At 36.0% G+C, this 23,729-nt stretch overlaps 1 protein-coding gene and 1 long non-coding RNA gene across 2 annotated transcripts in view; one reads left to right on the top strand and one right to left on the bottom strand.

Moving 5' to 3' along the window:
- Nucleotides 1-3,245: 3,245 nt before the first annotated feature.
- LOC131681968 (uncharacterized) lies at nucleotides 3,246-4,142 on the bottom strand. The gene is made up of 3 exons (XR_009303997.1): nucleotides 4,023-4,142; nucleotides 3,600-3,839; nucleotides 3,246-3,524 (listed from the first exon to the last, which is right to left on the bottom strand). It is a non-coding gene; the product is annotated as an uncharacterized LOC131681968 (long non-coding RNA).
- A 3,881-nt stretch (nucleotides 4,143-8,023) lies between these two features.
- LOC131685302 (vertebrate ancient opsin-like) overlaps nucleotides 8,024-23,729 on the top strand; it is a 77,516-nt gene continuing 61,810 nt past the window's right edge. The window contains exons 1-2 of the mRNA XM_058968934.1: nucleotides 8,024-8,202; nucleotides 9,586-9,734. The gene's annotated coding sequence lies outside the window, so the exon portion shown is untranslated. The remainder of the gene's footprint in view (nucleotides 8,203-9,585; nucleotides 9,735-23,729) is intronic.

Genomic DNA, 23,729 nt, shown 5'->3' with positions numbered 1-23,729 from the left:
GGCGCGCTGGAGGGGCAGGATTCCGTTCCGTGTCCTTTCACCCGTGTTTAAAAATGTCAAATTGAAGTTATCGCAAAGATCGTGAATTAAGGAAGACCGATTATCATCATAGAGGTAACCCCATGCTGTACCGCGAGAGTTCAAGTGTCCTAAAACTAGTCGCGGTGCTGCTGGCAGGGATTCTATGATGTCTTGTAGCCGTCGGTGTCCAACCGCGGTGTGGGGGAAATATATATATATATATATATATATATATATATATATATATATATATATATATATATATATATATATATATATATATATATATATATATATATATATATATATATATATATATATATATATATATATATATATATATATATATATATATATATATATATATATGTGTGACCAAAAAAGTCACTCATTTTTGTCAGAGATGGCTGAACCGATTTTGACAAACTTAGTCTCAAATGAAAGGTACAACGTTCCCATAGGCTGCTATTGAATTTCTAATGGATCCGACTTCCGGTTCTGGAATTACACCCAGGTAACCAATAAGCATGCAAAATGCGTCTTAACGGCTACCTGATAGGCATTTAAGTTGTTTTAAATGCTATTTAAAAGTTGCTTTTGGCAAAATATACGGCCACTCTACTGCTGTGCCAAGAAAATGCTGTTTTACTGCTGTTGTGCATTCAGCATGCTGAATACTGGCAAGAAGCTTTTTAACAGTTTTTTGAATGCTGATTAACAATAGATATGCATAAAGGATGCAAATATACTGCAAGAAGCATCCGAAATGCAAATGATATGCTATTTTACTGCACACACTAATGCTTGTTGGTTACCTGGGCAGGGTGATGAGTACGAACACGCAGAAAATGTCGATTTTAATAAATTGTGGAAAATACGGTGAGAATGATGTGGATGATTCGTGCAGTAAGAATGCTGAGAAGTGTCCTTACTGTGCAGAGAATCTGCATGATATCTCGGCATGTCCCGCGTACAAACTACGCGAGGATAAACTAAAACGCTCCTGGTCTCGGAGGATTAAGAGACCATCCATAAATGACGTAGCATTTTTTGAGCGATTTTTAACACCCCCCTCCCCCATCGTAGCATTTCGTCACAAGCTTCTAAATACCCCCCTGGTAATTACGTAGCTTGACGGTAACTCTACCCCCCTCCTTGTTACCGCAAAATTTAAAAAAAACTAAAAAACGATGATAGTTATTCCCCTTTAAAAAGCTACGTAGCATGACAAGACCCCCTACCCCCCTGTCGTCGCACATCATCACAAAATACAAAACACCCCCCTCCCCCATTTAATGCTACGTCATTTATGGATGATCCCTAAGCTCAGAGAAGGCGTTCCCAGCACTTCCAGGAATATCAAAAATCCCAAGCATTCCTTTGTTTCAATTCGAGAATAATCACAGCACTGGAATTATCAAACTCTCGGACAAAGTGGACTGGATAATAAAAATTTTTCTTATTGCTGATCCTATTAAAAGTCTTATGTTAGCTTTTCACCCTACAGTAAGAACATTTTTGAAGCAGTTGACTGCTAAATGGCCCCTCCTTTCAGCGTATTCTTCGATGGCTAACTCATCGAACGAGGTCACGGATTTGATCACTGTTCTACAGTGGAATTGCGATTCCTTCAAATTTTAATAAATAGTTTGAGTTGCGATGCATTTGCATTATGTAACACTTGGTTAACTTCCGATATAGATCTTAATTTCCACGACTTTAATATTATACGCCTGGATTGAGACACTCCCTATGGATGAATGCTTTTGGGGATCAAAAAGCGCTATTCCTCCTACCGAATTAACCTTCTCTTGATAACAGGTATTGAAGTTGTCAAGTAACAAGCAAAGACAAATATATATATATATATATATATATATATATATATATATATATATATATATATATATATATATATATATATATATATATATATATATATATATATATATATATATATATATATATATATATATATATATATATATATATATATATATATATATATATATATATATATATATATATATATATATACACAGACGCACATACACACACATACATACATACACACGTACAGACATTTGCCGAACTCGACGAACTGAATCGATTGGTATATGACACTCGGCTCTCCGGGCCTCCGTAAAAAAGTCGGTTTTCAGAGTAATTGCAATACCTTTCTATTGAGAAAGGCAAAAAACTATCTCAAAAACTTGACGTAGGGGTTAGGTATTTTTTACATGGAATATGTATGCAAAATCTGAAAGAAATCGGTTAAGTAGTTTTTGAATGGCAGGTAACACCGTAAATCATGTTTTTTTCAGAGACGTTCTACAAAATGCTTCGAGTTGTTCGTCGATATTTTTGCATACAAAAATTACAGCTTGTTTTTGAAATGATATACTATATGCTACAAAATTTTTCATAAATTTGCTTCACGTAAAATTATAAAAAAAATCGCAAGTGTTTTTTTTTCACGCTGAAACCTTTAACCCCCCCCCCCCCCCCCCCCCCTCTTAAAACGAGAAGCTTATGTAGCTCGCTCTTATACGAATATTTGGTTGCTTGGGTTATGCAATCACTCTGAACATGCATGTAATGGCCAACATATTCGGAAAATTTATGTGTATATGTGTGTGCTTATGTCAAACAAAATCGCTATTGTGATCCAATAAATAATACAAACTAGACATTCAAACAGGTTAGCTGCTCAAATGCCTGAGAATAGAAACCACTATCGAACCCTTATTCAGTTGTCGTGAAAAAACTGTCAATTCTTGAGCGTTTTTTCAAAACGTCATATCTGCAATGAGTTACTCTCTTTGTTTACTTTCTCTTTCGATTTTTACGGCGTCACTATAACACTTTTCACTTATTTTACAGTACAGATCGAAAGACGGTGGTTTTAACTAGCATATTATGCAAAGAGCTGATGATGATAAATGTTAAAGTGCCCGAATTACTAACAGAAGAGAAAGTAAACAAAGAGAATAACTCATTGCAGATATGACGTTTTGAAAAAACGCTCAAGAATTATGATGGGATGATATGATAAAACAATAACGGCCAATTTCTTCACTGGATGAAAACCGGTTTTTTGCTGAAAACCAGTTTTCAGATTGCTGGTGATCAATTACTTTATAACCGGTTTTCAACGAAAACCGGTTATCATCTAGGTAAGTCAGGTTTTTTAAAACATTCTATTTATTTAGATGATCGCCTAAGTAAGTGTTCGTAATGAATTGACCCTGTAATACGTGGCCAACGGCTTAGCGGTTTGCCTCGCCTCCAGACAGCATGCATTTCATAGATCAATCTCCTGATCGTCCGCATAGATGAGGTTACGATGTGTGGCAGAAAATAGTGACGGGAATAATGTTACAGATTAATGTTTTTTCAGCGTGTCGATAGTGTTCTTCTAGCATATTTCCGACCAAATAAATGACGAGTTCATCGCTAGTTTACGATCCATCTTGATTGTCTTACAAGTTAGAATACATCATCTGAAATTTGAGAAATTTAGTTATACCAATGCTGCATATTCCTGAATTTTAATTTATTCCAGGATATGTATATACCTGAGGGTAACGAAGAATTTTCAAATGAATATCACGACAGGACGGAGTTGAATTCGTTACTCTTGACAAGAGCTTACGGACCGATAAATCGAAGCGGTGTCAAAGCCAGCTGTAGCAATTTTTCTATAAGTCGTTCGTAACGACAACCTTCATGTCGGTATCCTGACCGTTAATCGTCCAGGAAACAAGTTTAGGTAGTAAAACGACCGCGAACATTCTTTGCGGATGATCTGAATTGTTCTATGATAAAAGGAGAATCTTATGTGGTTTTCGTTTGAAGCGAAACTGAGTCAGTTCCTAACCCCAACTGCTGTCAAAATGTATGAACTGACAGCAGTTGGGGTTAGAACCTGACTCAGTTTCAGGTTCAAGCGAAATCGCCATAGGACATCGATTGGGAAAATTTATATCGATAATACTCACCAGTTTTCGTCTCGATGCCATTTTCGCTTTAGTCATTTTTTTATTGATTTACTCGATTTGTTTTTCTTCAGCCACTAGTCAAATAAAAAAAAAAAAGGTTCCGTTGATATTGACAGATAGATATATGGAACAGGGCTGCCACTTTGAAATCCGCAATCCATTTAAAAAATCTTACTATTCGTGATGATTCGAGTAGAATAATATCTGTGAATTTCTGTGTTAAGTTTCTTAGATACAAATATGGGAATTTTTATAAAAGCTTACGAAAATATTAAAAATCTGTCATATGTGGAATTGAATCTCTATCAAGTATGATTAAATTAATCTGTGATGATGAGCAAAAATCTGCGCTTGTGGCAACCCTGGCGCTACAAAATTTAAATACTCTTTACCTCTTTCTTTACCATTCAAAGGTGAGATGATATGGGTGTCGCAGCTCTCCAACATGAAATGTTGCATCCGATGTTTTGTATCACAACAGAGCGCTAGTTTTCTCTTTCGCTCAAAAAAAATTTCCCGGCGGCCATGTTTAACTCAACAATTTGGTCATCGATGACCAATTGTTGAGCAATGTTGAATTCCAAAACACGCCTATTGTGGTTATTATTTCATTCAGGCTGAAATCAAATGAAGCGACTTGGATTAGATTGCCATAAAGTCTAATCTGATAAAGCAGAGAAAAGGCGACTATGGAAATGCCTTGTAGACGTTACATAAACTCTCTAGAACCGTAATCTCCAACATAAGACATGTTCAGCTTGTTCAACGGTCGTGCTGTGGTTGAATGACAACCGCACACAATTCAATTATCAGTCCCCCCTTCTGCAGGGAAAAATAGGGACCAAATATTTCTACCGAGAATAAAAGTATGAACGACTCAGAACCCCGATCAAACGGGAATAACAAAAGCGTAGTATTTTTTTAATTCAAATTTAAATTGATGTAAATCAGTATAGATAAAATGTAATTAAAAAGGCAAAAAATAAAACAAGCATCAATAAGAGATGTATATTGATAGCATTCTGTTAGAATTTTCTTTTCGGGCCAACGTTTGAGTTCAACATCTTTTTCGGTCGGTTGGGTGGCTTGTTGTTTGCGGCGAAAAGCCGACGAAATGTGTAATCAACCGGAATTTTCGCTAAATTTTAAATGGGTACGCAAAACGTGATTCTGTTGTTTCCACTCTTTTATCGATAAATTCCACCCTGATGAATTTGAAAGAGTTGGCTATGTCACTTACTGATTGCGTTTTATATTTTAATTTTAATTATGTATATAATTTCTGAAAATGTTTATTCAAGGCTGTTGAAAAAAAAAGTTCAAAGGCAACATGAAGGACAACAAAACAAGTGAGCCTGACTGAATTGAATTCTTGCAACCTGTTCAATCATATTTCTGAAGGGTAAACATATTCCAATCCATTATGACATTATTGCTACCAACATTGTTGTGTCATTCCAGTAAATCGACGACGGATCTCCCCCTGCAACCGCCCGATTCTTTGTAAGTACTCTAGCATGGTTCGAGTTCATTCCGCCGTGATTGCATCAAAAGTATCGGGATTATTCACTCACAGACTGTGTGCCCATCGGATTATGGAGACAATATATTGCACTTCAAACTTTTATATTAATTTCGGAAACAATCTCGAGGCTACTTCACAAGATGAGATCGAACCTTATTTTACCGAATGGGCTGTGTCATCTCATTTGGTACTGAGCCACATGCCATTATCCTCTGTGCTAACAATAAGAAGATTCATCAAGGCAAAAACATTTCCCCTGTCCAATCGGTACCTATTTTGGATGGGCCGACCGAACTCAGTCGCTGAGCGGGATTCACTTCTTTAATAGGTTTGTAAAATACATACTAAGTACTTAGAAGGAAACTAGAACAAGAGAGCAAGCTTAAATTTTATTGTGTTTGCTGATTAAGCAACCGCTTAAATACTCCCAACGTGAACAGAATTCTTGTTCAAAAAGTTCGAGTGATTGCCCCCGTCCATTCCATTTAGTTTCCGTTTCAGCGAACGACGCTAACCGATCTGCTGCCAGCAACTAAACGACTGTTCACCCATTCACATTACTCCTAGAGATAGGCTTTAGCTTGCGGATAGGGCACCAACGAACTGGGCAACCGAACGCTTTCGGAAACAATACACTCACTCTCAACACTCTCACAGGCACCAGCTGATTTTGAACGGAACGAGAGTGAGTGCGTAAAACGGCGGTTATTTTCCTCGCAGCCTGCTACGAAGCGGGCGGCGTTGGCGCATTCGGATGGAAAATGAGCGCATCTATGAAAACCTCCACAATCGAACCGATAATTCCACATCCACAATCAGCTGTTGCACGCTTCGACTCCCAGCAGAAGCAGTCAGTGTCAAGAGCAAACAAATACACATCTTACTGAGAAATAGAACCTACGCTTCCTTCTGGAAACTGTGTGCATTAACCTGCAATAAATCGATGAGCGTAATGTGCTCCGACAGAGGAATCGTAACATATAAATCGAAAAGATTCACATTACACAACCATGCAGCTCTGTTATTGATATCATTCGGACAGATTGTGTTATGCTTATGCTTTTTTCTTACGAACAAGGTTGCGGTTATTTTTAGGGTGGGTACTGTTATGTGAGCCAGAATTCCATCATCCCCATGTACATTCCTTCTTTATTTCTTTATTTCTACTCATTTCAATTTAGCGTCGTCTACAAAATGTAAAAGTGTAATACTTTGTATTTTCTAGATCCGTCAAGGATTGTCGTATTCAGTTAGCATATAAATACTTTGAACTTTTGTTGTAATATATAAAAGTCAATGTTTGTATGTATATGATTTTTGGACTCCCAAGCGGCTTAACCGATTGCTGTAAAAAATTATACGTAGTAGACATTTGTTATGGAGCGTGTTTTGTGTGCTATTGGTTGGGGATTATCAGCCCGCCAGATGGCGCTTCGAAACAAATTGTGTTTTCCTCCTATTTCGTTGAAAGTCGCAGCAACGCGCGATGTGTATTAACTAGTTAATAATAAAAATCAAATTCAACATCAATAATCCGTCGATGTAGAATTGCCTTTTTTGTGACAAAGAATTTGTTTTTGGGATTTAAGTTTCTATTGTCTTACATTTAAAATTGTTTTCATAAGGAACTTCTCGAAATTTCATCAGATCAGAATTAAACATCTATGCAATAATTTTAAAGACCCTCCCGAAACGAAATCCTGGCTACGGGCCTGGATTGAACACTAACGAATCATTTGAGACATTTTCGCTCACAGTTTGAGAGCGTAAAAACAGATGCATTTACACTCCCGATGACTTGGTTTGTGTGAAAAAGAAGAAGGAGACAGCATTTATTTCTATAATACACGTTACAAGAGCTTGAAATTCTAGAGAAAAATTTCAATACGATGGAGTAAACAATAGGAGATTTTTTTTAAATTCTATTCATATGATAGCTTGATAGCTATAACGATTGCATGCCATGTTTCCCATAATCATCGTCTTCCGATCTGCACAGATAAAAATAATATAAGAGGGGCTCTCATTATTACTTACCTCCTACTTAAAACTATCTCCAAATTCTAAACCTAAAGAAAATGACAGACAATTACTGCAAAGTGTTCCGTATCCACCTTCACAAAACACCAGTGTACGGTTTGTGCTCATCTTTCCGCCTGCAATTTGTTATTTCCCCCCAGCAGGATTAACCGCAGTCACTCACTCGGAGCTCCCGAACAGGAAACCGTTCGGTGCTGTACTCACGCACTCGTCGGCCACGCGCTCACTCGAACTTGACATAGAAAGCGTGATCCAGACTGCAAATTCCAGCAGCCGGATTCAAGTAACACATTTTTCCCTGACATTCAAAAATGCGAGATGCTCGTCGCATCCAACAAACCATCAACAGGTGGTCCCGTTGACTATATATTCGGCACCGATGGCAGCCGTCCGGATCAGTTGACGGTCGGATGCTGCGGTGAACAGACTAGACTAGACAACCGGGAGTGAAGAACGCCCACTTCGAAAAGTGACAGTGAAGACTGGAATCACCGACGGGTTTCGTTTTGAATTCCGATTTTAAAGCTGAACCTGCCATAGTGGAAGTGTTTTTGGTGAACTTTTTTAAAGCGGATAGAATCACTTGAAACGGAAGTGAGCGTGCAACAGTTGACAGTTGAGGACAACGACGTCTGCGTAGTTTTCCGCTTCGCCACGAAGCGTGTGCTTTCTCGTTGTTGTTATTGTTGTTGTTGCTATTTTTGATAATCTCTGTGGTTTTGCGCCTACTATTCGTGATCCCGGTGCAGGATTTTTTTTTCTGTCAGTGGATGGGTCAAATTAACCCCGGTGTGTAGGGGAATTGTGGGAAAAACCGACACTGTGGGTAAAACCGACACCCCACAACTTTTCCTAGAAATCAAATTTTTATTCATTTAATAATGATACAATATTATTAGTACGTTTATTTAGAGCATTTGAAGAAAAATTGGATTTACGTTAGTGTGCCGAATGTCATACAAATTAACAAAACATTCGACAGCAGCGTTCATACTCGTCTGGATGTAAAATTTCGTTGGTAGATTTTAAGGTTTTAACCGAACGAATGCTTTTCAAATCACCCCATTTTTCAGTACCTATTATTATCGGCCTGTCCTATGATCAACTAGGTGCATTGAAGACGAGTTTGAAAAATTCAATATTTTTAATTTCTTTTATAAAAAAATGTGCGCTGTTGGGGTAAAACCGACACCCTATGGTTAGGGTAAAACCGACACCCTGTTAAGAAGGTTGTGTATAGTTGCGATTCATTTCAAAATACTGGGGATCTTTGTGACACTTTAATTAGCCTATTAGAACACTATAGTATTAGCAGAAATACACAGAAATACTTTTATTGTGTTTATTTCTTGTAAGTCTCTTTAAAAATCAAAAATTGGAATTTTTGCTTATCTGATTCTAACGAAGCTTTTGCTATTTCTGCAAAAAGGTCATCAAACCGAATTTCTAGTGTTCTCTTGGTTTGTCATAGACGAATTTTATCACAATAAGACAATGATATTATGTATACCCCAATAGATCGTTGATGCTCAGAGTCCGAAAAATCAAATCTGAAAAAGATAGTTTTATTAAGAAGTGTGTGTGTCACTTATATTTTTTAATGAAATTAATTTTTTGAAGCGCTGAAAAAATTAAGTCTTGTTAAGAATTTTCTGAAGAAGAATTTCGCATAAAAATTATAATTTTATTGGTTTTGTGGCAACTTAGAAAAAGTGTTAAGCTTAAGGTGTCGGTTTTAACCATAATTCCCTTACCGTTGAGAGCGATGCTAGCCTTGTTAAGTGGTCCTCATTCACGTTTGGAACGGGCTGCCGGAACATCATACCGGAAGAGGGCAAGTGGAGTGTGAACAGATCAACAGACAGCAGGAAGTTGGACGGGGTTTGAATATCATCTGTTGGGATAATGGGAAAAAACAAAAAACTACCTTATTCGAAGCATGAGTAATTAAATAACATGGAATGTTAAAAAAATGTATCATTTTTGTTGTTCCAACAGTGAGTGAGTGATTCGAATAGTTGTTTATTTTGGAAAGCGGTGAAATTTATGGAAATGAAAAGGAAATAATACTTTTTTCTCGTGATTGTGCATGATAAATGGATTCGTTCCCCAACTGGACCTATAGTGAGCAGTGATTAGTGCCGCAGGTGAGAGTTTGGTTTAGTTACATATATTTTCCATTATATATCGCATTTCATTGATACATTTATATTGCGTGTGGCGAGTACGGGGAGCTTTACATGGTCAAGATTCGAGCCCGTGATGGTCAAGCGCGCTTACCTGCACAATGTACCACCAGTCGTTCCATTACCTGTAAGTGTACGCCTCTTTTCACATTTTCATTACGCTGAGTGCTCATTAAACACTAAATAAAAAGTTTTGTAAGTGTTGTTCATTGCAAGCAGTTTTTTTCTCGATATTCCTGAGAAACTTTACTCCTGACTATTGAACTACAAAAAGTACGCGCAGAACTATAAATATATAATGCTACCCTTGCACCATCGACTTCCGGGCCAACAACTGAGGAAAAAGTAATTTTATTGCTTTTAATTATTAAAGCTTTATGAATTTTCCAGACGTCCTCCCATGGCACAATAATTTCAGTTTAAATTCGAACGGAACCCAACAAAGTTTACGTTCACTCTGCCAAAACTTAGCAGGAGGAAGGGTCAGGCGTTTGACGGAAATCACCGCAAGCGTATGTTTAAGCAGGATTACTCGAAACGGAATAACTCGACCAGAACTTTAATTAAAAATGTCAGATTGAATTTGCTTTCTAACAAATGGTCGAGTGTGGTTTGGGATTTTGAAGCAGTGATTTTGTTTTTTTTAGTAGGATTACCTGATGATCATCTCAGTTTAGAACGTTTTTCGTGACTCAATCCGTATGCTTGACTGAGTCGAAGATCTTTTATGTTTTCACAAAATGGATATATTTTCTTTGGCTACCAAAGTGATCGAGTGTTTAGGAATTAAACTTTAAACCGATCGTGTTACAATTCCCATTCGTATCAACATATTTACCTTTTTAACACCGTTTAACGCTGACCCCGCAATAATCATCAAAGCAGTTCCTTTGGAAAAATCCCGTTCAATGATTGCTCTGATGGCTTTTATACGGTGTATTTTCAATCAACCTTCATACCTGTTCGGATGTGAAGGATCCATATACAGTTGATATGGTCTGACATTTAATTAATTACACATGCTGACTTCGATTCTGATCGTCTTCCTGAAACCTTTTTGATATCTTTTAAGAATCAGTTTCTATTCCATTTACCACAGCATTTAATTATCACAAAGCAAATTAGGAAAGGCACGAAACTTATATGGAAAGTACGCATGAATGATTTTCATTGATAGAGCATTACAACATTTGAATGATTCTTTGATGTTGATGCTAGGAATAATACTCCTATTACACGGAATTTTTTCCTAAATTCATGAAAAACTTGTCATTAATTCTGAACCAGTCGTGTTTCTAGGTTAGGGTACATCCACAAATGACGTCTCACTATGTGGGAGAAGGGGGAATTTTATATATGATGACCAGGGCCGTAGAGAGAAAATACGGGGCCGGGGGGGGGTCCAACATACGGGCCCCACCACTGTATATTGCCCGAGTACTAAAAAGCTAAAGTTTGAAATTCATTGGAGTTAACTGATATTCTCTGAAATTTTATAGTTATGTACCAATTTTTGATCTAGTTATTTGTAGTGAATATAATAGAAAAATCGTAGAACTGTTTATAGTTTGATGGATTTTAAATACCTTTTGCTGACTTTGAAAAGAGCCATTTTTGTCAATAGTGTTATTAAAAGTAAAAAAATGGAAAGATTTAAAATGCAGGAATCACAAAATTAAAAATATTATCTAAACGGCGATCAATGGAAAAATAAAAAAGGCAATGGGAAAACTGAATATTGAAAGAATGTAAAAAAAACAAGAATAGCAAAATCAATCATATAAACAAATTAAAGTCAATTGTAAAAATATTCGAAAAAACTAAAACAGAAAAATAAAAAAAATATTAATAAAAGAAAATAGCAAACAAATTGCAAAGATTAAAGAAGTCGAACATTGGGGGTAAAATTAAATTAAAGATTAAAGAAGTCGAACATTGGGTAAAATTAGAAAAATTTTAAGAATCAATGAAAATGAAAAAAAACTATTAGAAAGAAACCAAACATTAATATAAAAAAATTATGAACCGAAAATAACAAAATATATTTAACATCAAGAACAAGAAATATTCAATGCAATAGAAAAAGTGAAAAAAATGTTAAGAGTGCACGAAATTAGTGGAATAAACATAAAAAATAAAAATAAAATAACAATGGTAAAATTTAAAAAAAAACGACTAGCCGGACAATTTTGAAAAATTGGAACAATGAAAAGACGAAAATAAATAAATAGATTTGGAAGGTATGGATTGATGAAAAGCGAAGCAAACGGACAAACTAGAAAACAAAAATATTAGAATAACCAAAATGGTATACTACAGAAACAAACAAAATGGAGATAATAACAAGAATAAATTAAAAAAATGGATTTTATTTATTTAGAGAATGGAAAACAGCATTAGAAAAGAAAATTGAAATAAATTCAAACAACGAACTAAATGTAAAATGAAGAGAAAGTACGGGTAATGGCAAAATTCAAATGTTTTGTAGGGAAATAAAAAAAAACAAGAAAATTGAAAATTAAAAATAAACGTATAGGAAAATGGTCAGCAGAAAAATTACTTTCAAAATATGGAAAATGGAAAAAATGGAAAAAATGAAGAAATAACAACAATGAATAGAATGAAAGAATTGGGAAAATATGAAAAAATAAATAAAATTATATTGTTAACAATGGGAAAAAATAAAACTACGTAAAGCTAAAAACTAGAGACCATGGAACAAAATAGGAAAAGGGTAAGTAATGGGACAATAAGACAAATAAGGATGAATTTTAAAAAAAGTAAAAAGTATGGAGAAAAAGAGAAAATAGATAGATGATAAGAAATAAATGGAATAAATAGACAAATTTTAAAAAAATAGTTGGAATGACAAAAGAAACAAATAAAAAAGCAGGTTATTAAAATATGAAACAATAGAAAAAATAAAATGAAGAAAATAGGATTCTATAGAAAAATTGCAAATAAAATTAAATACCAGATAAATGAATCTAGAAATTAAGGTAAGTGGTAATGATAAAAATGGAAAAAATTGATAACGGATGGATCAAATAAAAATATGGTAAATATATAAATATGGAAATAGATAAAAAAAGGCGGAATGTAAAAATTGCAGGAATAAAAAAAATCTACAACTTGAAAGAAATCGATCAATGAAATTTTAACGAAATTGAAAAAAATCCATGTAAAAATAAAGAAAATGGAAAAAATGCCGAAACATGGATCAAATTTCAAATAAGGATAGTGGATAGATTTTACGCTATGCTAGTTTCGAAAGCTTTCATAATCCTATGAAAAACATAAATTTTCCTGTTATTTGTGTTGGTGTGTTATCAGACTTTGAAGTATATTATAAGAATGTTGTAACTGATTTCTAGTAAAAAGCACAAAAATAAAAAAATCGTTTTGAATCGGGCTATATATTGAAAGTTTAAATGTATTATATATCAAAATTCTTTCATAATGAGATATATTACGCTTTCCGATGAATCTTAACCCAACAAACGTGATCATTCGTCACAATTTTTATGGAAGAGTTTTCGACTTTTGAATTCTCAATTATTTTTGAGATCCGGTATGAAGCTCTGATTAACCGGTTTTGCTAAGCATTCTAATCAAAGATTGTAGAATTTTCTTCTAGCAAAAGTTCGGGATTTTGATGAAAGATGAAATCACAACTTTCGGAATCATTTAGTTATATTAATCGCAAAGTTTATAAAGTAAGCATCTATCAATGGGAAACCATTGGCAAATATCAAAGTTGTGATTTTTTTAATCGAAAAACATTCTGAAAAGCAAAAAACTTAAATCAGGTTCTAGAAAAAAAAATTTTGAATCATTTAGCAAATTAGTGTTAGAGTTCAAATCATTGGCCAATATGTATATGCCATTAATTGACAAAAACTTTCAGTATTATCTCGTATTTGAATATGATTTTAAAACAATGAACGACAAACCATGGATTTCAATTTTCTTCAAATTGTTAGAGTTAGTTCAAATTCTTTTAGAATATCAATTGAGCTCTCAAACAGTGGTATTGGTACTTCGACTAAGAGAATTTTACTGAACAGGGGATAGACTTCAAGAGATACGTAGATATGCGCTCAAATCAGTTATAATTTCGAATTAAAATCATTACTCGACAGCATTTTAGAACGCTTCCATTGCTTTTTAATATATTAATATTAATTCGTCGAAAGGGCGAAATTGTTTTTTGTAAACAAACTTGATTCGCTCACTAGTCTGCTGCAGAGTGGAATTTCATGTAAAATATGCGTTTATGGAAATTTTTACCCTTCGTAGAAGTAATTTCAATTGTTTTCTGCTTTGAAATTATAGTAAATTAAGAGAAACCATCCAAATAAAAGTTTGTTTACAAATCTTATTCGCCCTTTTGCAAATTTAGTATGGATATATCAGCTTAAAAACAAATAAATATGCTCTGCTTTATTTCTTATGCATCTCGTTGCAGTAGGAGGAAAAATATCATATTTTTTTCACAGTCACCGTAGAGTGTATTGATTTGGTAAAGCATATCACTTTTCTGTGCCATTCATATTTAGGTGTATTTTTTCGCATTTATGAACAGTTTTTTTGATTTACTTTTGTGTAGTACTTCGCTTCCTCGAATATCCACAAAGAATCCAAAAGCACTACCCTCTCTCGCTGTGGAGCATAAACCAAGCAAGCTCTGCTCTGTTCCACAGTAAGCAAAGGCGGGGCACACTTCAGTATCTTTCGAGAATCTTTGTGGGGAGCATATTATACGATGATCCATTGAAACAAAGGTCTTGTGGGGAAAAGTAAAGCTGAACCCAAATGGTGGTGAACACTTTTTAAATGGTACCGAGAGGGGCCCTCCTTATTGATTAGGACCTGCAGTTAGAGGATGATGTTTATCATGACTGTGTGCTGGACGATCCGAAAAATAATCCACTAATTTTTCCGGGCGAAATCCGAATTACCTGAACGAACCCGGAATTCACCTCTAAAAACCGGTGTGGCCACCCCAAATACAAGTTTGAGAAGTTTTCTTTTTCTTTCTAATAATTGATTTCGATAATAATCCATCAGTTGCGAAGACAGGAAATTAAAAAAAATTAAAAAAATCGATTTCATGTTGGCTACTTCATGACTTCTAATCAAATCATTTAACTTTTTTAAACCTAACAAGTCTGATCTTATTTTTGTTTCGATTATAGAAATTTTATCCTTAGGGCCATTCGCTTGTGCATTCAGGTTATTTCTATAATACAAATCTCTAGTCCTGTATGCGGGATTGGGAGTCGAACCCAGATAAGCTGCGTACATACCAATCGATGTATCAATTACGTTATGCCTGCCCGGTCTGATCGTCTGATTTGGTAAAAATATGTATTTTATATTAAATAAATAAAATAGCTTAGAATTTTCGCTATTCTAATTTCATCATCCACAGATTTTTGATTTTTTATTGCATTTTCAAATAAATTTTTGTCGAAAAAGTATTTGTCAAAATTTTAGTTTTTGGTGAAAATCCGGGCCCCCTTCAGAACTCCGGGCCCGGGGGGAAACGCTCCATCCCACCCCCTCGCGGCAGCCCTCATGATGATGATATGAAATTATAGCTACACTTACCCGATCAGAACGCCATAACAGAAAGCTATCAACTTTGTATCTCATGTTGATATTTATTACTCACTGTGTTATCTTTTGAAGTAGAATACTTCTAACGTTTCAATATGGGGTCCCGTTTCAAAAATTTCAGTTGAGAAATTTTCCCAGTTTTTAAATGTGAATATCTTCCGTTCTACTGATCGAAATCGCAATATTTTTGCACCATCTGATCGGAAATTTGTATTTCGTAATAAATTAGTGCGACTACTATAAATAAAGCAAAAAAGGATTTTTAAAAAAATCATTCGAAAACAGCGAGAAAAATGCGAAATTTGCAAGCATATCTTAGGCAGAGCCGTCAAAAGCGTTTCATTACATACGGGAATGTTATTTATACAGATCACACGAGCTTGATTTGCATCAGTGGGTGCTCGCTTACCACACATCACCAACATGTTGACTATATTGTCCAGACGGTACAACTCACTTAGATCATTATGAAAAAGGCCCTTTTCAGGGCCACCAAAATTATTTCAAAGAATAAGTTTGCATTTTCGATTTCATGGGCTGTTTCTCCCTGGGTTAAACCCAAAATTATGATTTATTTGAGTACGCAAATTGCGAATATGGTCGCTTGAAAGAAATTGGAGTGAAGTTGAACACATTTTGCTAGGCGCATTCAAACAAAGTTTCAATTCTCAAACATTTTACTATGGCGTCGTATTACATTACTCTCTTTACCCTGAGTGTTCGATAACCTCCGTATTGGAAACACAATTTCACTTTTGTTCTTTATCAAAAATATGTGATCGTCCTGAAAAGGACGGTTTTTACAGCAATATGCATTTCATTGGTGAGTTTCAGTGTTCGATTTATGCTTTCTTTTTGGTCTTCTTGGGCAGCAGTACTGATTGGATGTTCTGCAACACACCTCCTTGAGCAATAGTCACTCCGGAGAGCAGTTTGTTCAACTTTTCGTTGGTACGAATCACTAGCTGCTGAAGACGTACGATAATTCGTCTTTTTGTTGTCACGGGCAGCATTTCCTTCCAATTTCAACATTTTAGTAGTAAGGCATTCCATTACAGCTACAAAGTAAACGGCACTCCAACGCGTTCAACACAATTTGCTTGTGTATCGACCAACGAAGGGGAGAAGCTACGAAGAAAACATAATAAGGACAACACCAAAAATGACGAGCTTACATTATACTGCTGTCAGGTATATGGTGGTTTAAAGATGATGGGGTTGAAAGGGAGGGGTATGAGGGCTGGATGGGGTGGTGGTCTGAGGGGTGATTTAAGGAGATTTTTAAAGGAGGGGCGCGAACAGTAGAGGGGGGGGGGTGTAACCCCTCTCCGTAAACCATCAACTACGCCCCTGTTAAAATCCAGAAACCCTAAACGAGTCGAAAAAAAAATTTGGCCGGGATTAGGTTGACGTTTTTCAGAGTGATTGCATAACCTTTCTATATGAGAAAGGCAAAAATGTGCCAAAATCCAAAAAAGTGAATCGTAGTCAAATTTTTTTTTCGAGTTTGCATCAAATCTCGACGTTTCATGCACCTTGAACACATTTAGCATCAAAAATAAAAATTCTATTTTTAATTTTTCCTATAGTTTATATGAGAAATTTCTGTATGGCCGCACTCTGAAACCCGTAATTCCGGAACCAGAATTCCGATCGATCCAAAATTCAATAGCAGCCGATGGGAAGGTTGCACCTTTCATTTGAGACTAAGTTTGGGCAAATCGGTCCAGCCATCTCTGAGAAAAATGAGTGACATTATTTGACACATACGCACATACATACACACACACACATACACACACACATACACACACATACACACACACATACATACATACACACACACATACAGACTTTTTCCGATCTCGACGAACTGAGTCGAATGGGATATGACACTCGGCCCTCCGGGCCGGGATTAGGTTGACGTTTTTCAGAGTGATTGCATAACCTTTCTATATGAGAAAGGCAAAAATATATTTTCAGATTTCTCCGGGTCTTGGGCGAAAATGACACTTTATGAACAAGGGGGTGTGGAAAGGTGTTGACCAAATTTATTCGATAATCATATACCTTTTCAAGATGTTGATTAATATAGTAACGGATTTTATCATGCCTTTTTCATTTCTTTTCTCGCTCTAGGGGATAGCTAATATAAACTAGAATGACCCTTCTTCCTTTTCCTATCCTGCCTGGTAAAATACAATTGGCTTAAATTCAAAACTTTATATTAGAATGAACTAAAGTAGACAGTTCGAGTCATTGTAATAAACGACGGATTTTATTGCAATTTTGGGTTGAGAATCCTGTTTGTCCTTATCAACAATAAAAGAAAGATGATTGAAAGCGAAAAAGCTCTTCGAGTTTTGAATCCATGTTTGTTATCTTTTGGGGATTTTTGCTTGTCCTCAAATTTTATTTCCAAATCGAACACACTTCACATAATCTTGGAAAAAACAAATTCAAGTTTCGTAATTTTCTTTAAGCAGAAATTTCGGAGTCGTTAGTCGTTGAACACGGATCACAACAGAAAACAAACAAGAAAATATCAGGCTGGACCATACATTCAGTAAATTCTCAAAATAATACAAGTCTATTTATTGAAGATTTCCCTCATAATATAGGATGAGAGTAAAGACAACATATCAAGAAGACAGAGTTGCCAGTTCAGTTCAGAATCTGGAGACGTTAACAGTCTTTCGGGTAAAGGTGATACTTTCTATATCTACTTTTATATTGAGATCACTATCTTCGTACAATAGACAAAACCTTTATTTCTCATTTACTTTTCCGATTTCTGTTCAATGTACAGAGATTCCCAAAAGTTAACAAACTTGAACATAAATCTCATCGAATTATTTTTCTATCCTTCATGAAACTGTCAATCAGGATTCTCAATCGAAATCAAATCAAATGACTGAATATCTAATCGAGTTTGATCAAATATTAAGTTAAAATTTAGGTCAAATATATCCCACAAGATGCTAACGAGCAAAAATGTTGATTCAAGAGTACATCAAGCATACTCCAGAATAAGTGAAGAAATAAAAAAGAAGAAACAAATATATCTGTGACATAAAAAAGCTGTTTCATTTTGCTGCATTACCCAGCATCTTTCAAAAGTGTACTAATTTCGTTCAAATTTTATTTACAAATGAAAATGTTTTTGGAATAAAGCTTCTTAACCAATAGGCCCCTTGCGAATCTAGAAACTTTGATAAAAGTTTAATAGCTTTCTCTGGCGATTTTAGATCGCGATGTAGTTGTACACAATGAAATTGTCCATCAGATTCTCACTTTTGGTAATATTTGAATGTCTAAAGTACTACCTAGGGGCAAAAATGAGAACCAGTTTCATTGGAAAACCTAAGTTTTGGAACAAAAAAAATCTAAAATAAAAAGTTGTTCTGGAGCTCCCGATAGAATATGCCGATGCCGATTTTTTTCGAATAAAATTGTTCTACCAAACACACCGTGTTGTGTGGTTTGTTGACAGTTTCGTGTAATATTTCAATTTACAAAAAGATTCATTGAATGCTCTTTTTAGGGTCCAATATGAGGATAAATATGTTCAAATATTTTCGATTTCGATGTGCGTGTATCGGTAGTTCCATTAGAAATAACGAAATAATAGCTTTTAATACAACATATCACAATTGTAGCATTTGTATAACCAGTCTAAAGTGTATTCTACTTCACTCCGGTTATGTCTCTGACATTACCAATCCATCTTTTTAATATAGTATTCAGCAAGACAAGCAAACCTATATCAAGATTTTATCTTCTGGTGATATCATTGGATTGTTAATATGAAATTAATGCACGCATATAACGATGATCTTATAGTAAGCCATATATTATCTTTGAACGCTAACGGCAAACTTTCAATGACCGTTACGTTACATAAATGACTGTATATTTGCTAATACACTGAAGTCTCTTTTTATGCCTCGTTAGTCAACTTTTTAAAGCGAATTTTCGAAGTTTTTTTAGATTTTTTAATATGTAACCGTTGGTTCCATCATTTAGATTTTTTATGTAAATAATATGTGTTGTTTGTTAAACATTCACGTTTCATGTGCTACAATACACAACAGTAAGTAGGGAAGCTAAAGGGTGCGTACCACTGTAAAGAGAGTTTGCCATCTTTAAGAGAACGTATGGCACTGATCGCGGATGGCGCAAAACTTTTAAAAATGGATTGCGGATAAGGAATTGGAGGGAAATGCAACCTGAAATTCTTATAAAAGGACCAGCAGTTCCCAGCTCTGGTCTCTTTGTATATCAGGCGTCCGTGTGCTGAAGTTTTATTTTAACTGGTGAAGTGTAGTATACCCCCCCCCCCCTTCTGGGGCGGGAAGTCTGTTATAAGTGCATCGATTCGTTCAGGTATTTAAAGTTTTACTCTGAAGAATCGATTAGATTATTTAGCAACTTTGCGTTGCCATATTCTTCACCAGGACCTCTTAGTGCCTCTTAGCGCCGCATCAAATCGTTCAGCACACGGTTCGGCTCGCGAATCCGGGAGGATTCCGCGCCTAATCCGTAAAGGATCGTCGTTCGTCATCCGGCGTTGCGCGCCTCCGCTTCATACCCTCGGGCAAAGGCCCTAATCGCAAAGGAGGGTCCCCTCTCGGTGGTGGCCATTGCGGTTAGCCGCGGTCACGCCGATGCTCGCCAAGGAGGGAAGACGCCTGCCTGCATCCAAGCCAGCAACGCCCGCTGGTCCGTCCACCCGCTGCATCTGGATCACCATCGTACCGGTACCGGGGCCTTCATCCGGCCAGTTTCGCCGACGTCCGCGAGGGGATCTCGCCCTTCGGCATCGTCAGCGTCGCGACGCACATCAACGGAAGCAGCAACAGTACGGTACGTTGAGTGATAGAGTAGTGTACACGCCACAGTAACAACCAGTGCTGCATTCGGTAACCGTAAACAGAAAACCTTTCTACACGGTCGCAAGTACTCATATTCGACTCTCTTTCCGTATAAGTTCTCACATTGTGACAGCAACATATAGTGTCAGTCACACAACGTGAGTGCCTTTGCGAAAAAAAAGTTCTGTCTTTTCGCTCTTTTGTTCACTCAGTTTGACTGAAGCCTCTCGATGACAGTCAGTTTTGAAAATTATTGTCATTAAGCCTAGCAAAGGAAATTTTAAATTCTGCACGATGCAAGTCTTGAATTCAATATTACAGTTCAAATACATTACCTACACGGTTAAATAAAACAACCTGCAGAATAAGTTCTTTTAACTTACTTTGGAGTTGTGCGTCTCTTTCGCACTTATTAGTGTTGTCAAAAACAAAACGAGAGATTCGACTCAGTCGAGGTCTTCCGTGGAGGAAGGTACTTTTGAGTTGTTTGGGGTGAACTCAAAATTAGGTAAATTCAACTTAAATTGGAGTATAAAAAACCTATCAATGAGTTGTAATTTTTGCCGTGGTTAAATGGAAACTACCTTCAACACGGTTTACTTAATTTTAAGTTCCCCCACGATACCACGAGATTGAGTCAAAGGAACTCAATTTTAGGTAGTTTTTCGTTTCCGTGTATTAAACAATTGGTTTGGTTGCTAACCGAAAATTGGTTGAGAAATATTTCATTTTCATTTTCCGTCACCGTTTCGATAAAATTTGCGAGCCGCGTAAATTGCTCATGTAATGTCATATTTAATAATAAAACTTCTGTTTATTCGCAGTCTAGAGCACCCAATCACAGTAGGCAGGGTTAAAATGCAAGGAAATCAAAAGAAATATATGATGTGTTTTGATCATGTTGATGTGTTCGGTTAGTTAAAAATATGCTCTGTCTGTTGATAAATATTTTAGCAGTAAACCAGGTCAAAAAACAACATGGATTACTACCAGCATATAAGCTATAAGTATCCTTCAAGTTTAACTAACAGTATGTTACTGATTTCGATCAAATTTAAAGCAAGTGCAAAGAGTCAATAAACACTGTCTAGTGATTGAATCGTATATGGTTATTGTTTAGTGAATAAAAACTACGCTTGTTGAATTGGCGTTGTAGACAAAAAGGAAAGGGAAATTATCATTGTGCTGGCACTTGAATCGGCTGTCTGCGTCTTGTCAATTTTTTATTTCTCTCTCCCTCGTCACTGTTGTTGGTACTCACTATGCTCAGTTTCGGTTGCTCAAGTTCTATCAACTGAAAAAGACGATCATTTTGATCTGTGACCGAAGCTTTGCGTACATTTTGAAGAAAAAGTGATAGTCATGATTTTGTGCAACTCTGATTGTAAATAACACCCCACACCCACACACTACAAATATACCTCAATAAAAACAGTGATAAGAAAAGTGAAAGTTCTAGGTTTTTGTTCTTGGTTCGCGTAGCCCTTGATTACCCGGTAGCTAGCCGACCCTGCGATACCAGCAAATGAGTCGGTTCTGCCGTAGAGCCTTGTTTAATCGATAAGTCACAAATATTTGCGTTCCCATATACACTCAATTGAAAAATTCTCAAAGGGAGGAGTAAAGGGAAATATCATAATCAAATTTGTATTTTTGATGCCAAATGTCTTTAAAATGTATGAAACGTCGAGATTTGATATAAACTCTAAAAAAAATTTTTGGCAAAAATTTACTTTTTTGTACTTTGGCACATATGGGCAATCACTCTAAAAACCGTCAAACTAATCTAATTTGATTTTGACTTATATAGGCTTAGGTAGGAGTATGCGATGAGAGGTTGCTACTTTAAAATTAGAACTAATTTAAAATTTCTTAACAAGTTGAAAATTTTCGGCAGGGTCCCGGATCTTCCTCCTTGATCCGCGGCTGCTTTCAATGCGATGTTTCAGTGTCGACACATAATATCTCAAGATTTTGGCTGTCGATCCATTGTATGTATCTGCAAATCGCATTGAGTATGTAATATATATCTCCATCATTGTATTGAACATAACCAGCCATGGAATCGTAGTTTGGACAAATGAGAAGGACACAATTGCACCACTAGGTGGATTAAAACAGGTTTTTAAACTATTTTGCATGGTTTAGTTAAATGAATATATAATAAATTTGTATCAGCCAGGGGACGTCTTGACAGCTCCCCCACACATTGAACTTTGTAATTTGAAAATTTTGTGGTGATTTGGTGAAGTCATGGCGGCTCGAACGGAGCATAATTTTAAAAATGCAAAAGTCGAACAAAACTCCAGCAGGAGTCGAACAAAATTGTACATTCCTGGCAGCATTCTTGCTGAAACCGAATAAACTACCGGTTTGCTGCCAGAATTCCGATAAAAGCACACAAATTCTATTCAAAACCAATTTTGCTAAATAGGTAGAAAATACTAAATATACGCTGCCCTTTTGCTCAATAAGGGGAATAGGCGCGTTGTGTCAGGTTGGTCGAGGCCAGAGTCTAAAATTCTCATACCTATTCAATGAACGACGAAATTCAGAGAATTCATCTTCGTCCTTTCCTTGCCTCTTTCGTCGCTAAATGCATGAAAAAATAAAACAATAAAGGCGATGTCCCCTCCTCTCTCGATTCTACAAAAACGAGTAGCAGCAACAGCGACTTTCGTTTTCCTATGACAATCCGTAATTTCAATTGCGTTTTGATGCATGCTCAGTAATTTGCGATTCTTATTCATTAAATGAAATTATTGCAATGTGCATCTAATAATGCAACTAGAACATAGTTAAAATGAGAAATATTCACACCGATCAGGCTTCCGTCTTACAATACCATCATTAGTTCGCAAATCTACAGAATCGAGCATCGACAAATAAATATCATTACTAGTGTATTTTCGTTTCCCCAGCCGTAAGCTCAATATCGAAGTTACCAATATCATTCTGAATCTCAAAGCGAAAACGAGCGTGCGGAGAGAATAATGAAAACGCTCTGCTACATGCTTGCTTTGTCCTAGCCCGTTGTCTCATTTTCGATTTCGCAAAGTGCTAGTAGTATGGAAAGAAGCTTCGTTCTTTCGTCAGTTTCGCCTGATTTTGGCAAATGAAAAAAAACATTTTGCGACTCTGGTCTCGAGGCACAATTCGATTGTGGGTCAGTGAATGCATGACGCGCAAAAGTGCCTGAGCGGATCGCAATCACTGTCATGGATCAATCGAATATTTGAAATGGAAACATGTACGTTATTAAAATCAGTTTAGTTTACATAATCATAATTTGCTAACTGCGTTGGGTCACTAAATTATAAAATATATATTATAATATCAGCAGTACTTATATCACAAAATGTGACTCACCATTAGGGTGTCCCAAAATGACATCATGTTAAAAAAGTCATCGGGCTCACTTCTTAAATGAAAGGTTAGGGTATTGGGACCAATTTCTTCT

The sequence above is a fragment of the Topomyia yanbarensis genome, chromosome 2 (genome assembly GCF_030247195.1).
Source record: "Topomyia yanbarensis strain Yona2022 chromosome 2, ASM3024719v1, whole genome shotgun sequence".
In the NCBI taxonomy this organism is placed as follows: Eukaryota; Metazoa; Arthropoda; class Insecta; order Diptera; family Culicidae; genus Topomyia; species Topomyia yanbarensis.
The sequence above is the reverse complement of the archived record's forward strand: the minus strand, read 5'-3'. Positions and strand labels throughout refer to the sequence as shown.